Below are 15,804 nucleotides of genomic sequence, written 5' to 3' on the forward strand. Positions count from 1 at the left end.
GTAAAAGGGGGCTGATAACCTTTTCTGTGCCAAATAAGTGACTGGCGCAGGGTTGGATAACCTTGGTTCGTCACAAATTGGTGTGCAGCAGTGTAGATCCTTTTTTTTATTAGATTTTAGTGCTTGTTTATTTACTAGTGTGAAAATACCGGAACTAAAAGAAATGGTTTCTTACAATTTCCAAAGGCTAAAACTCAGTGCATTATATAGTCACACATTGCAAATAGTCCCCTTCCCTATTCTCTGTTATTCTTTTCTATTTTATTCTTGCTATGGAGGCATACGAGTAAAGAAATGTTGGCACTCTTATGCCAGGAGCGTGATATTCCAACACGTGGAAAGAACAAATAGGTACTAATACAAGCTCTTGTGGAATATAACAGCCAAATCACACCAGTTGATGTCTCAGGAGAGATGTCTGCAGCTAGGGGCAGCAATTCATCAGGATCTAGGGATCCATTGGACTGTTATTTGCAAACTGTTCTTAAACATATGGGCTCAGTGGATGCAAGTTTGTGCATGGAACTGATTACAAAGTTTTATGAAAGACAGGCTGCTGAATGACAGGCTGCTGTGGCTGTGAGACAGGCGTCTCTGGCAGCTGAGATACATGCGTCTCTGGCAGCTGAGAGACAGGCAGCTGAAAGACAGGCTGCTGAACGAAAGGCGGAGAGAGAGCTACAGCTTGCACGGTTGGAGAGAGGGATGGTCTCCCCTGTTATTAGTGAACCTAGAGACCCATCTGCTCCCAGAGTGCGTGCATAGAATTTTCCCACCCTGGAGAAAGATGGAGATGTGGATGTATTCCTGCGTAGCTTTGAGAAAGTTTGCAGACAGTCCCAGTTGCCAAGGGAGCAGTGGGCCAAGTACCTTACCCCTGGCCTGAAAGGTCCTGCACTGGAGGCATTTGCTGACCTACCCCCAGAGTTTGATCAAGACTATGATTCCATTAAAGCTGCACTGCAGCGGAGGTATAATCTTACTCCTGAGGTGAACAGGAAGAAATTCCGTTCTCTGCAGAAAGGTTTGTCAGAGAGCTTTACTACAGCTGTTGGGAACTTGATGACAGCCTTTAAACAGTGGGTCAGAGGATTAAATTTGCCACTATGGATTGGAAGCCCATAACAGCATTGGAAGCTTGTGAGCTGTCTGATTTTTACACAGCCAACAGGTCACCAGAGAATGGGAGAAAAGCCTTTTCTAAGGGGGGATCCACCTGGAAAGGAGCTGCTACACGACCCACCTTCACAAAACCTGCTGTGTGCTTGTTTCCTGTGTCTATTCCCTCTGGGAAAGGAGGGGCGAGTGCTGCATCTGGGCAGGGGGATACCCGCAGATGTTTTGCTTGCAACAAAGTGGGCCACATCAGCTCCACTTGCCCAGAGAGGATTAACTTGGAGCAATCAGCTGGAGGGGGTAATCCCTCAGAAGTACCAGCATCTGTTTTGTTTGTTACCTGTCCAGAGGAAAACAACCATGAGAACTTGCAACCTGTGACCGTTGGAGACAAGGCAACCTTGGGGCTTAGAGACACAGGTGCAGAAGTGACTATTGTGCTTCCAAAGCTAGTGACTATTGTGCTTCCAAAGCTAGTGAACTCTGAGAACATTATCCCTGGAAAAACTCTAGCAGTTAAAGGGATTGGGGGAATTAAACTTGCAGTGCATATGGCACTTGTATATCTTGATTGGGGAGCGGGGAGAGGTTTAAGAAATATGGGGGTATCTGAAAATATTCCTAATGATGTTTTACTGGGTACTGATTTGGGTAGATTGTTATCTCTTTATGAGCCTGACAATGCTACATGTGACCTAGTGACATTAGTTGCAGACCCTTATGTGGAAAGGGCTGTGTGTAAAAATGCTCAGAGACATTATGACCAGGAGGGAGGACAGAGTGCATGTGTGCGATGTGCTGTGCCTGAACTGGGGGTGTCTGTGCTGAGAGGTGAACCTGTAAGAGGAGAGACTGACTGGGGAGAATGAGAGACAGACGGTGTGTGTCTTCCTGTACCTAAACCAGCAGTATTTGCAGAATTACAGTTAGCTGTACAGGGTGAGACTGATGGGGGAGAAAGGCAGATAGACTGTGTGAGTCTGTCTGTGCCTGAACCAAGTTCAACTGCACATGGAGAACCTGCCTGTGAGAGGAGTGGCGAGTGTCTGTCTGTGACTGAATCAGTGGATTCTATAGAAGGAGGTGAGATTGATGGGGGAGAGAATGACTGGGTGACTGGGCCGCTGGATGATGTGTGCCAGTCTGTGCCAGGGACAATTCCTTTCCCTGTGAAAAGACACAATACTTGGGATAAATGGCAGAAGGAAGATGTGTGCTTGTCTGCACCGGTGTCAGAAGGATCCCAGATTCTGTGTGAGGACGCAAAGTGGCAGACTGACTGTGAGAGAGCAGGGGGGCAAGCTAGCCCACTCTATGACAGAAGCAGCAGAGCCACGGATTTCAGAGTGTGTGGGGGAGGAGGGTACAGGATACTCTTTTTAGGGACCCCCAGAGTGAGTGCAAAAGATTGTGGGTGACAGAGACCCAGTAACCTCAGCTGTGACCTATAAACAGACTGCACAGACTAGGGGACAGAGACTGACACAGACTGCAGGCACGGGGGGGAGTACAGAGAAGTGTATTTATACAGCCCCACAGTGCCAGTCAGCAAATACAGTGGTAGGCGTGCAGCCTCTAAGTCCCCAGCAGGCTCAGCAGCTGGGACCCACACTGAAGAGGAGGGGGGGGGGAATAGTCAACCCCTATCAAACAAAACAGAGTGCAGTGTACTGACAGCACACAATATGTTCAGAGAGAACACCATAGGTAGCAAGACCCTAGGTTTCACAGGCACCTCTGTACCAGGGGATTATGTGTTATTCAGGGATAAGATGCAAGCCTTATTGGGGGAGGTACCTGCAAAACCCAGAGATGCCATATTCCCACAAAAACAGTTGCAGGATTTTACTGCCAGAAAAGGAAGTATATGAGATGGGGCCAAATGTTCTGGTACTAACACCCATGAGGCAGAACCAGCTACAGGCTGTGTGGGAGGGGCCCTGCAATATATTCAATCAGTTGGGTAGAGCAACTAGTGTGTCACTTTTAAAAAGGAGGGCATCCTGATGGCCAAACTGCTATGTGCAATTTGTCTGGTAATGGCATTATCACTGCAAGGGGAAGCTCCCTTTGATACGCATTGGGGGTGGCTCATGGCCACCCCCTTTTGCATCTCTTATTGGGGGAGGTGTCACGAAAACCTCAGGATTTAGCTAAGAAGGGGTTAATTCTGTGTAGCTTGAACTCAACAGTTTTTTGTTTTTCAAGAAGAATTGTGACTTGTGTTTTCTTTGAAGTGCCAGGAGCTTCATAAATAGCTCCACCAAATGTTATTGTGTATGCATTGAGTCATAAAGTCACTCAAGCTCTTAGTTTCAGAAATACACAGGATAGGGTTTATGGCTTAGGCTGTCAGTAGAATGCATGATGCAAAACGGGAATTAAGTCACAAAAAAACTGTCCAGGTCACTGAAAGGACATTGGTATATTATGTACATATGTGTATGAAACTGCAATGACATTAAAGGAAGGGAAATCTGTCATATCTGGTATCCAATTGATTCTCCCAATGAAACTATGAGATTCACGATAGGTATATATGAAAGTGGAGTTACCTAGCAGAAATTATAATGGATTGTATAATTTCAGGCAAGAAATTAGTCTATTGAAGGTCATAAAGACAGGGGGGTTTCTTAGCCCACCCAGGAGGGTGTGGTCAGGCAACCTGATCTATGGGAAATTAGTATAAGAATCTTTTTTCTTAACAATAAGATGTTCATTTTTACAAGGGGAGCTGTTCTACAGAAGTAAGGAGCCATCATTTTCATGCCAGCCCCTGGCACAGATATTGAAACTAGGAAAGTATTCAATTCTGTTTTTCTCCTTTTTATTTTAAAACACTGTTTGCGTGTGTAATTTTATTTGTAACAACTTTTTATTAATAATGTATTGTGCATAATATTTGCAATTTACTTATTTGATCTAATTTGCTTCTTTTGCTTGGTATCCTTTGTTGAAAAGCATAACTACAGGTAGGCTGAGGCTTAGAAGCAGGTAGAGAGCGAGCGGATAATTGGTGGCTGCAAATATGTCTCTTGTCATTGGCTTAACAATGTGTTCAGCTAGCTCCCTCCAAGTAGTGCATTGCTGCACCTTCAACAAAGGATAGCAAGATAATGAAGCAAAATTGATAATAGAAGTAAAATGAAAACTTACTTACAAATGTAAGCTCTATCTGAATCATGAAAGATAATGTTTGGGTTTCATAGTGAAGTATATGGATTTTTTATGATTCTTCAGATGCAGCATACACAATTAACCTCTTAAGGACATATGACAGAATTTTTCTGTCATAAAACAATTGAGCAAACTGAAAGCTGTGTCTTAAAGGGTTAAACAACTTTCTATTTGTCTTCTATTTTTACATTTGCTTCATTCTCTTGATGTCCTTTGAACTCCAGTTGTTGCTGATGTACTTTCTATTTAGGTTACAAATGATTTAAACATAGAACAAATACAACACAGTACAGAATTACATATATACATAATTACACAGTACAGAATTACATATATACATAATTACACAGTATAGAATTACATACATACATAATTACACAGTACAGAATTACATATATACATAATTACACAGTACATAATTACATATATACATAATTACACAGTACAGAATTACATATATACATAATTACACAGTACAGAATTACATACATACGTAATTACACAGTACAGAATTACATATATACATAATTCCACAGTACAGAATTGCATACATACATAATTACACAGTACACAGTCACATACATACATAATTACACAGTACAGAATTATTTACATACATAATTACACATTACATAATTACATACATACGTTATTACACAATACAGAATTACATACATACGTAATTACACAGTACAGAATTACATACATACATACATACATAATTAAACAGTACAGAATTACATACATACATAATTACACAGTAAAGAATTAAATACATACGTAATTACACAGTACAGAATTATTTACATACATAATTACACATTACATAATTACATACATACGTTATTACACAGTACAGAATTACATACATACGTAATTACACAGTACAGAATTACATACATACATACATAATTAAACAGTACAGAATTACATACATACATAATTACACAGTAAAGAATTAAATACATACCTAATTACACAGTACAGAATTACGTATATACATAATTACACAGTACAGAATGACATACATATATAATTACACAGTACATAATTATATACATACATAATTACACAGTACAGAATTACATATATACGTAATTACACAGTACAGAATTACATACATACGTAATTGCACAGTACAGAATTACATGCATACATAATTACACAGTACAGAATTACATACATAAATAATTACACAGTACATAATTACATGCATACATAATTACACGGTACAGAATTACATACATACATAATTACACAGTACAGAATTACATGCATACATAATTACACAGTACAGAATTACATACATGCATAATTACACAGTACATAATTACAAACATACGTAATTAAACAGTACATAATTACATACATACATTCATAATTACACAGTACAGAATTTCATATATATGTAATTACACAGTAAAGAATTACATACATACGTAATTACACAGTAAAGAATTACATACATACATAATTACACAGTACAGAATTACATACATACATACATAATTACACAGTACAGAATTACATACATTCGTAATTACACAGTACAGAATTACATACATACATAATTACACAGTACACAGTCACTTACATACGTAATTACACAGTACAGAATTAAATATATGCGTAATTACACAGTACAGAATTACATACATACGTAATTACACAGTACAGAATTACATATATACATAATTCCACAGTACAGAATTACATACATACATAATTACACGGTACACAGTCACAAACATACATAATTACACAGTACAGAATTATTTACATACATAATTACACATTACATAATTACATACATACGTTATTACACAGTACAGAATTACATACATACGTAATTACACAGTACAGAATTACATACATACATAATTAAACAGTACAGAATTACATACATACATAATTACACAGTAAAGAATTAAATACATACGTAATTACACAGTACAGAATTACATATATACGTAATTACACAGTACAGAATTACATACATACGTAATTACACAGTACAGAATTATTACATGCATACATAATTACACAGTACAGAATTACATACATACATAATTACACAGTACAGAATTACATGCATACATAATTACACGGTACAGAATTACATACATACGTAATTACACAGTACAGAATTACATACATACATAATTACACAGTACAGAATTACATACATACATAATTACACAGTACAGAATTACATGCATACATAATTACACAGTACAGAATTACATACATACGTAATTACACAGTACAGAATTACATGCATACATAATTACACAGTACAGAATTACATACATGCATAATTACACAGTACAGAATTACAAACATACGTAATTAAACAGTACATAATTACATACATACATACATAATTACACAGTACAGAATTACATACATATGTAATTAAAGCAGTGCTTTCCAAACTGTGTGTCGGGACACACTAGTGTGTCGGCAGCAGTGTGTAGGTGTGTCCCTGCTTCAGCACAATTTTTTTAACATTTTCTGACTTAGGGGGTCACAGATCATCTTAACCAATTGGCGCAGCTCAGTGGGAACTGAAACTATTCCCATTTGCGGCTTTGGCGGCACATTGGCTCCTGACTGCATGTGTAGTCAGTGAGTGGGACCGCAGTGTGTTTGCAGCGTGGGCAGTAGTCGGTCGGACTCGCAGAGCTCTGAGGGCGGCAGCTTAAATGCTGAGCTGAAGTCAGTGGGATTTTTTTGCAACTAGCTCCCAGTAGTGCATTGCTGCTCCTGCTCTTGATATATGGATAGGAAGGGGAAACTTAAAAATGCTTGATGATAAAATGCGAGTGTCTTTAGCTAATATTCCACTAAATATTCAGAAACTGTGCTCATCCCATCAACCTCATAAAACCCATTAAAATAGTAAGTAGCTATTGATGTTATTAAACTTTTTTTAATTCTTGCACATACTTACTGTTACTTGTGAATACATTTCGTAATTATATAATTTATGTATGTGTCTGTATCTCTTAAAACAAGTTAGTTTAACCTCCTGTTTGCCAGTACAACTGAATTACTGTGTCGCGAAATGATGTAGGTCTGAAAAGTGTGTCACCAACATGAAAAGTTTGGAAAGCTCTGAATTAAAGAATTACATACATACGTAATTACACAGTACAGAATTACATACATACATACATAATTACACAGTACAGAATTACATACATTCGTAATTACACAGTACAGAATTACATACATACATAATTACACAGTACACAGTCACTTACATACGTAATTACACAGTACAGAATTACATGTATACATAATTACACAGTACACAGTCAAATTAATTGACCTCGCATTCTATTGGCTGATTTAATCAGCCAATCGGATTGAACTTCAATCCGATTGGCTGATAAAATCAACCAATCAAATTTTTCCTACCTTAATTCCGATTGGCTGATAGAATTCTATCAGCCAATCGGAATTCGAGGGATGCTATCTTGGATGTCATTTAAAGGAACCATCATTCGTCGTTAGTCGTCGGAAAGAAGAGGATGCTCCGCGTCGGATGTCTTGAAGATGGACCCGCTCCGCGCCCGGATGGATGAAGATAGTAGATGCTGCTTGGATGAAGAATTCTAATGGATGGAGGACCTCTTCTGCCCCGATTGGATGATGACTTCTGCCGGTCGGGATGTTCTCTTCTGCCCCATCGGTGCCTGGCTGGGTGAACACGATTTAAGGTAGAGTGATCTTCAATTTTGGTAGTGTTAGGTTTTTTTAAGGGGGGATCGGATGGGTTTTAGAGTAGGAGTGTGTGGGTGGTGGGTTGTAATGTTGGACGGGTTATTGTATTTATTTTTTTTACAGGTAAAAGAGCTGATTACTTTGGGGCAATGCCCAGAAAAAAAGCCCTTTTAAGGGCTGGTAAAAGAGCTGATTACTTTGTAATTTAGTTTAGGATAGGGAATTTTATTATTTTGGGGGGCTTTTTTATTTTATTAGAGGGCTTAGATTAGGTGTAATTAGATTAAACTTCTTGTAATATTTTTTATTTTTTGTAATTTAGTGGGGGGTTTTTGTAATATAGTTTAGTTTATTTAATTGTATTTTATTTTAGATAATTGTAGTTGATTTATTCAATTAATGTATTGATAGTGTAGTGTTAGGTGTATTTGTAACTTAGGTTAGGATTTATTTTACAATTAATTTTGTAATTATTTTAACTAGGTAGCTATTAAATAGTTATTAACTATTTAATAGCTATTGTACCTAGTTAAAATAAATACAAAGTTGCCTGTAAAATAAATATAAATACTAAAATAGCTACAATGTTATTATTAGTTATATTGCAGCTATATTAGGTTTATTTTATAGGTAAGTATTTATTTTTAAATAGGAATAATTTATTTAATTATAGAAATTTTATTTAGATTTATTAAAAATAGATTTAAGTTAGGGGGTGTTGGACTTAGGTTTAGGGGTTAATACATTTAATATAGTAGCGGCGACGTTGGGGGCGGCAGATTAGGGGTTAATAATTGTAGGTAGGTGGCGGTGACGTTGGGGGCAGCAGATTAGGGGTTCATAGGGATAATATAGGTGGCGGCGGAGTCCGGAGCGGCAGATTAGGGGTTAATAATATAATGCAGGTGGCGACGATGTTGGGGGCGGAAGATTAGAGGTTAAAAAGTGTATGGTTAGGGGTGTTTAGACTCGGGGTTCATGTTATGGTGTTAGGTGTAGACATAGAAAGTGTTTTCCCATAGGAAACAATGGGGCTGCGTTAGGAGCTAAACGCTGCTTTTTTTTTTTTTTACTTGTCTCAGCCCCATTGTTTCCTATGGGGAAATCGTGCACGAGCACGTTTTGCCAGCTTACCTCTACCGTAAGCAACGCTGGTATTACAGGTAGAAGTGGCGCTACATTTGCTCAACACTCACTTTTCTGAGGCTAACGCAGCCATTCAGAAAACTTGTAATACCAGCGTTGTATAAAGTGTGCGCTGGAAAAAAAAGGCTCGTTAGTACCGCAAGTTTTTACTGACAAAACTTGTAATCTAGGCGAATGTCTTCCTAGCAAATGGGAAACGTATTACAGTGGTAGGAAATGGTCAAGGGTTCCTGAATTGCATCACACCATCAGGAGGTAAGCAAGGCATCCTAGTAAAGAATGTTCGGTACATCCCAAGTTTAGAAGGAAGCCTCCTATCAGTGAAAACTCTTGCTAACAATGGACCCACAGTCCAGTTCCAAGGCAACAAATGCACAATTCGAAATAGGAGACAAATCCTAGAGAAAGGAAGGTTGACTGAACACCTGTACAAATTAATCACTGAAAGTAAGCAATCCAAAATAACCATTCATAATCCACACAGCAAATGTATCCACCTGTGTCACAGACAATTAGGGCATCAAAACCCAGAGGCCATAAAGGAACTTGTAAAGGGAGTTTTATTAGAAGACATGATAATATTGCCTTGCCACATGCAAATGAAATGCACATGTATCAAAGCAAAGGCCACACGTACCCACTTCCACAAAACAGTAAAAAAAAAACACTTACCTCATGGAACTCATACACAGTGACGTGTGTGGACCAATGAAAACCCCCAAAGCAGGCAGGAACAGATGTTTACTGACCTTCATCAATGATTATTCCAGGTACACAACAACATATCTGATGAAGCAAAAAAGCAAGAGATAAGAGAAACTTCAAGAATTTATAGCTACATTCAGCAACAAATTTCAACAGTAACTAGGAATAATACGTACCGACAATGGAGGGGAATATATGCGTAAGGAATAGTGATGTCGCAAACCTAAAAATTTTGGTTCACGAACGGCGGACTCGAACTTCTGCAACTGTTCGCGAACCGGCGAACCGGGCGAACCGCCATTGACTTCAATAGGCAGGCAAACTTTAAAACCAACAGGGACTCTTTCTGGCCACAATAGTGATGGAAAAGTTGTTTCAAGGGGACTAACACCTGGACTGTGGCATGCCGGAGGGGGATCCATGGCAAAACTCACACGGAAAATTAAATAGTCTGGTTTTAAGCCATAAAGGGCATAAATCACCTATTATTCCTAAATTGTTTGGAATAACGTGCTTTAAAACATCAGGTATGATGTTGTAATGATCAGGTAGTGTAAGGGTTACGCCCGCTTTACAGTGACAGACCAAACTCCACCTGTAACGCACCGCAAACAACCGCAAACAGTCCATTTGCACAACCACGAGATAGATAGATTTGATAGATATATACATAGATTACATAGATCAATAGATGCAATATACATTTGATAGATACGATTGATAGTTAGATAGATTTGATAAATATATAATTTCCCAGACAGAGAATTACAAGACGTGCAGTCTGGGACCCATGGTAAGGTTCCCAGAGGCAGTTGCGGTGCCAGGGGAGGTGTATATGGCATGGATTTTAGGAACCGGGAGATGGAAAAAGATGCTTGGTCGGTCCTCCTACTTCAAATTTGGGGCACTGCGCGTGCAATCGTGGCTGGACTTTTAGCCAATGGACATTTGTCCGATGGACATTTGGCCAAAACACTAGTGGGTGTTACAAAACAGTCCGGCCACGAGATAGATAGATACATAGATTACATAGATCAATAGATGCAATATACATTTGATAGATACGATTGATAGATTTGATAGATAAATAGATAGATTTGATAGATATATAATTTCCTAGACAGAGAATTACAAGACGTGCGGGCTGGGACCCATGGTAAGGTTCCCAGAGGCAGTTGCAGCGCCAGGGGAGGTGTATATGGCATGGATTTTAGGAACCGGGAGATGGAAAAAGGTGCTTGGTCGGTCCTCCTACCTCAAATTTGGGGCACTGCGTGTGCAATCTACTATGGCACCAGATATGAGTGGTGTGTTAAGTAGTACTATTCTGATCAGTTTAATACCTGTTACTCCCCCTATCGGGGGAGATGTATATGGCATGGATTTTAGGAACCGGGACATGGAAAAAGATGCTTGGTCGGTCCTCCTACTTGAAATTTGGGGCACTGCGCATGCAATCGTGGCCGGACTTTTAGCCGACAGACATTTGGCCGACGAACATTTGTCCGACGGACATTTGGCCGAAACACAAGTGGCTGTCACAAAACACTCCGGCCACGAGATAGATAGATTTGATAGCTAAATACATAGATTACATAGATCAATAGATGCAATATACATTTGATAGATACGAATTACATAGATCAATAGATGCAATATACATTTGATAGATATGAATTACATAGATCAATAGATGCAATATACATTTGATAGATACGAATTACATAGATCAAAAGATGCAATATACATTTTATAGATACGATTGATAGTTAGATAGATTTGATAGATAAATAGATAGATTTGATAGATATATAATTTCCCAGACAGAGAATTACAAGACGTGCGGTCTGTGACCCATGGTAAGGTTCCCAGAGGCAGTTGCGGCACCACGGGACGTGTACATGGCATGGATTTTAGGAACCGGGAGATGGAAAAAGATGCTTGGTTGGTCCTCCTGCTTCAAATTTGGGGCACTGCGTGTGCAATCTATTGTGCCACCAGATATGTGTGGTGTGTTAAGTAGTACTATTCTGATCAGTTTAATACCTGTTACTCCCCCTATTGGGGGAGGTGTATATGGCTGGATTTTAGGAACCGGGAGATGGAAAAAGATGCTTGGTCGGTCCTCCTACTTCAAATTTGGCTGAAACACAAGTGGCTGTCACAAAACAGTCCGGCCATGAGATAGATGGAAGATGGAAAAAGATGCTTGGACACCCAGTACAGGTCGTTCTCCTTCAGCCTTTTTATACGAGGGTCCCCGACCCTCAACAGGCATGACAGCATGAAAGATCCCATATGCCATGACTTCCTTTTGCACAATTGAGTACAGGTATGGCATCGCTTTTAGGAACCCGGAGATAATTTTTAGGAACCGGGAGATGGAAAACGATGCTTGGTCGGTCCTCCTACTTCAAATTTGGCAGAAAAACAAGTGGCTGTCACAAAACAGTCCAGTCACGAGATAGATAGATTTGATAGAGAGATACATATATTACATAGATGCAATATACATTTGATAGATACAAGTTACATAGATCAATAGATGCAATATACATTTGATAGATACGAATTACATAGATCAATAGATGCAATATACATTTGATAGATACGAATTACATAGATCAATAGATGCAATAAACATTTGATAGATACGAATTACAAAGATCAATAGATGCAATATACATTTGATAGATACGATTGATAGTTAGATAGATTTGATAGATAAATAGATAGATTTGATAGATATATAATTTACCAGACAGAGAATTACAAGACGTGCGTTCTGGGACCCATGGTAAAGTTACTTCCTTTTGCACAATCGAGTACAGGTTGGGGATTGTCTTTTGTGCAAAGAAATTGTGGCCGTGTACCTTCCACTGCGGTGTCCCCTATTAGGGGACGTGTATATGGCATGGATTTTAGGAACCGGGAGATGGAAAAAGATGCTTGGACACCCAGTACAGGTCGTTCTCCTTCAGCCTTTTTATACGAGGGTCCCCGACCCTCAACAGGCACGACAGCATGAAAGACCCCATATGCCATGACTTCCTTTTGCACAATCGAGTACAGGTATGGCATCAATTTTAGGAACCCGGAGATCATTTTTAGGAACCGGGAGATGGAAAAAGATGCTTGGACACCCAGTACAGGTCGTTCTCCTTCAGCCTTTTTATACAAGGGTCCCCGACCCTCAACAGGCACGACAGCATGAAAGACCCCATATGCCATGACTTCCTTTTGCACATTCGAGTACAGGTATGGCATCGTATTTAGGAACCCGGAGAAAATTTTTAGGAACCGGGAGATGGAAAAAGATGCTTGGTAGGTCCTCCTACTTCAAATTTGGGGCACTGCGCGTGTAATCTACTGTGCCACCAGATATGAGTGGTGTGTTAAGTAGAACTGTTCTTAGCAGTTTAATCCCTGTTATGTGCCTTTTTTTTGGTTTGGGTTTTGAAGCCACAGTGCAGCACCAGAGGCTAGAAAAATTAGGTATTGTTGCAGCCGCTGCTGTAGCAGCGGCCAGAAAAATTGATGTTTGTTTGACAGTTAGAAAGTGCCCTAACACATTGCGGCTTGAACCCTAGTTGTTGGCGGATAAGTCACGCAAGTCATCCGGCATTCGAAGATAAAATACAGCAGCGTGTGGACCATGTAGCTCATCTCATCAGGCCTTTTTTACTCCAATTTATCGGCGAATGTCAGTCCCTTCGGGATCCATCCCTCATTCATTTTAATAAAGGTGAGATAATCAAGACTTTTTTGACCTAGGCGACTTCTCTTCTCAGTGACAATACCTCCTGCTGCACTGAAGGTCCTTTCCGACAGGACACTTGAAGCGGGGCAGGCCAAAAGTTTGATTGTAAATTGGGATAGCTCAGACCACAGGTCAAGCCTGCACACCCAGTAGTCAAGGGGTTCATCACTCCTCAGAGTGTCGAGATCCGCAGTTAATGCGAGGTAGTCTGCTACCTGTCGGTTGAGTCGTTCTCTGAGGCTGGATCCCGAAGGGCTGTGGCGATGCATAGGAGTTAAAAAGGTCTGCATGTCCTCCATCAACAACACGTCTGGAAAGCATCCTGTCCTTGTAGGCGTGGTCGTGGGAGGAGGAGTATTACTTTCATCTCTTCCCCTGTTAGATTCCCGTTGTGCTGTGACATCACCCTTATACGCTGTGTAAAGCATACTTTTTAATTTATTTTTGAACTGCTCCATCCTTTCCGACTTGCGGGAATTCGGTAACATTTCAGTCACTTTATGCTTATACCGGGGGTCTAGTAGTGTGGACACCCAGTACAGTTCATTCTCCTTCAGCTTTTTTATACGAGTGTCCCTCAACAGGCACGACACCATGAAAGACCCCATTTGCACAAGGTTGGATGCTGAGCTACTCATGTCCAGTTCCTTGTCCTCACTGATCTCACTGAAGGTATCTTCTTCCCCCCAACCACGTACAACACCACGGGTACCAGATAGGTGACAACGAGCACCCTGGGATGCCTGTTGTGCTTGGTCTTCCTCCTCCTCCTCCTCAAAGCCAGATTCCTCCTCTGACTCCTCTTCCTCACAATCCTCTTCCTGTGTTGCCGCTGGTCCAGCAAGCGATGCTGATAAGGCTGTTTCTGGTGGTGATAAAGACCACAACTCTTCCTCTTCACGCTCATCTATGGCCTGATCCAGCACTCTTCGCAGGGCACGCTCCAGAATGAAAACAAATGGTATGATGTCGCTGATGGTGCCTTTGGTGCGACTGACTAGGTTTGTCACCTCCTCAAAAGGATGCATGAGCCTACAGGCATTGCGCATGAGCGTCCAGTAACGTGGCAAAAAAATCCCCAACTCCCCAGAGGCTGTCCTAGCACCCCGGTCATACAAATACTTGTTAACTGCTTTTTCTTGTTGGATCAGGCGGTCGAACATTAGGAGTGTTGAATTCCAACGTGTCGGGCTGTCGCAAATCAAGCGCCTCACTGGCAGGTTGTTTCGCCGCTGGATATCTGACAAGTGCGCCATGGCCGTGTAGGAACGCCTGAAATGGCTACACACCTTCCTGGCCTGCTTCAGGACGTCCTGTAAGCCTTGGTACTTATGCACAAAGCGTTGTACAATCAGATTACACACATGTGCCATGCACCGCACATGTGTTAACTTGCCCAATTTCAATGCCGCCACCAAATTACTTCCATTGTCAGAAACCACTTTGCCGATCTCCAGTTGGTGCGGAGTCAGCCACTGATCCACCTGTGCGTTCAGGGCAGACAGGAGTGCTGCTGCGGTGTGACTCTCTGCTTTCAGGCAAGTCAACCCCAAGACGGCGTGACACTGCCATATCCGGAATGTTGAATAGTACCTGGGGAGCTGGGGGTTGCTGTTGATGTGGAGCAAGATGCAGCAGCAGAAGAAGACTCAGCCGAGGAGGTTATGGAAGAGGGTGGAGTAGGAGGTGTAGAGGAGATGGCAGCAGGCCTACCTGCAAGTCGTGGCGTTGTCACCAACTCCTCTGCAGAGCCAGGCATTCCATGCTTGGCAGTCGTCAGCAGGTTTACCCAATGCCCAGTGTAGGTGATATACCTGCCCTGACCATGCTTTGCATACCAGCTATCAGTGGTCAGATGGACCCTTGCCCCAACGCTGTGTGCCAGACATGCCATTACTTCCTTTCGCACAATCGAGTACAGGTTGGGGATTGCTTTTTGTGCAAAGAAATTTCACCCGGGTACCTTCCACTGCGGTGTCCCAATAGCTACAAATATTTTGAACACCTCAGACTCCACCAGCTTGTATGGTAAAATCTGGCGGGCTAAAAGTTCAGACAAGCCAGCAGTCAGACGCCGGGCAAGGGGGTGACTTGGTGAAATTGGCTTCTTATGCTCAAACATGTCCTTGACAGACACCTGACTGTGGGCAGATGAGCAGGAACTGCTCCGG

The 15,804-nt window shown here is 41.0% G+C and overlaps 1 long non-coding RNA gene across 1 annotated transcript in view; it reads right to left on the reverse strand.

The window, feature by feature from the left end:
* Window positions 1-15,804, reverse strand: part of LOC128636144 (uncharacterized) — a 105,227-nt gene that overhangs the window by 77,367 nt on the left and 12,056 nt on the right. The window contains exon 2 of the long non-coding RNA XR_008398672.1: window positions 9,841-9,954. This is a non-coding gene — a long non-coding RNA (uncharacterized LOC128636144). The remainder of the gene's footprint in view (window positions 1-9,840; window positions 9,955-15,804) is intronic.

Source organism: Bombina bombina, chromosome 7, assembly GCF_027579735.1.
Source record: "Bombina bombina isolate aBomBom1 chromosome 7, aBomBom1.pri, whole genome shotgun sequence".
NCBI lineage: Eukaryota > Metazoa > Chordata > Amphibia > Anura > Bombinatoridae > Bombina > Bombina bombina.